The 1,521-nt window shown below is 34.6% G+C and overlaps 1 protein-coding gene across 1 annotated transcript in view; it reads right to left on the bottom strand.

Annotated features, from left to right (window-relative positions):
- LOC106879553 (metabotropic glutamate receptor 5) overlaps positions 1-1,521 on the bottom strand; it is a 35,190-nt gene that overhangs the window by 19,629 nt on the left and 14,040 nt on the right. The gene's annotated exons all lie outside the window — the stretch shown is intronic.

Raw genomic sequence — 1,521 nt, 5'->3', positions numbered from 1 at the left:
TAATAATTATTATTATTATTATTATTACTATTATTATTATAGTTTCAAATTTTAGCACAAGGCCGGTAATTTTGGGGGTTGCTGGAGGCTAAGACGATTACTTCGACCCCGAGAGGATAAAAGGCGATGTGGAATTTGGGAAATTTAAACTCTGAACCTATAAACGGATGAAATGCCGTTAACCATTTTGGCCGGCGAGCTGCTAATGACCCTACCAGCTTGTCACCTTAGAAACAGTACATATTAACAGTAAAACTCCTAAATATTTATCTAAACCCCATTTTTTTCCGTCGTGTAATTATTAAAACCAGTAAATTGTTCCTTAAATAATTTATCGTTTGAAATGAAAACGTCATTGCCAGTAAGTGTTTACATTTGGTTTCTTGTGATATCGGTTGAGTGGGAAACCTTTTAACTTGAGATTCAAACAGCGCTAACGTACTTTCAGAAATCCTCAAATATATTCTGATATAAGTTTATCGAAATATATCTATTCATTACGAAATAACAACATCTGATGATGTACAATTATTTAAAAGATATTAAAACATACAAAGTTTATGTTCAGACTAACGGTGGATAAAAATCATTGTATTTTCGAGAAAGAGAGCATATTGTTTCATAACAATTCTAACATAAAACAGCTGAACAAAGTCAATATGTTTTTGTCTCCAAAAGAAGAAATTTTATTAAAATATTATTAAAATGCACGCTGGACAACCTCGTATTACACTAATATACGCTGAAAACAAATAAATTTCTTTTCTTAACATCATCTGGAGGTGTATAACCCGATATACCCCGACCCTTTTTTCTCTTTGTTTCCTTGGTGAGGTAGTTATGGGTCTTATTACTCGATAATTTCGCCGTTCATACTATTAATTTGTTTTTTTCCTTTCTTTCCTTCCTGTAAAATTACGTTCTTACCTTTATTGCTTTTCACGTTATGAAACGGAATTCTTTTATTGAAATATTTCGAAATCTTTACAACATCGAATTACCTTCTGAAATTCTGTGACATGCTACAAGTTATTGTTAAGGTTGTCACAGATTTAGTGATTGTTATTTCTTATATGAATATAAAATCAAAGGTTACATCGCATTTTGTTGCCCGAGAAACGATGAAAGGTAAAACTTCGAGTCACATTCAAGTGAGGTTTCATCTGAAGATACATAAATCCCAAATACATATAGGGGTAAAGGTAGACGGTTAATAGAGGCCTTTCGGTCACAAATAACAATGGGATGGCACCTAGAAAGCTCTCCCCTCCGAGGCACAAGTCCGGACAAGGTGGACTATGGAAGAACAGCAGTCGGCCATGCACACCAGCCTCCCCTCTCCATGCCACTGATGTTATCCAAGGGAAAGGCAAAGGGGCCGATACAGTTGGGCACCAGTGACGTCACAACTCATTTCTACAGCTGAGTGAACTGGAGCAACGTGAAATGAAGTGTCTTGCTCAAGAACAAAACACGGTATGTATCTATAAATAATAATAATAATAATAATAATAATAATAA

This window comes from Octopus bimaculoides, chromosome 21 (assembly GCF_001194135.2).
Source record: "Octopus bimaculoides isolate UCB-OBI-ISO-001 chromosome 21, ASM119413v2, whole genome shotgun sequence".
In the NCBI taxonomy this organism is placed as follows: Eukaryota; Metazoa; Mollusca; class Cephalopoda; order Octopoda; family Octopodidae; genus Octopus; species Octopus bimaculoides.
Note: the sequence above shows the minus strand (reverse complement) of the source record. Positions and strands in the feature narration are given on the sequence as shown.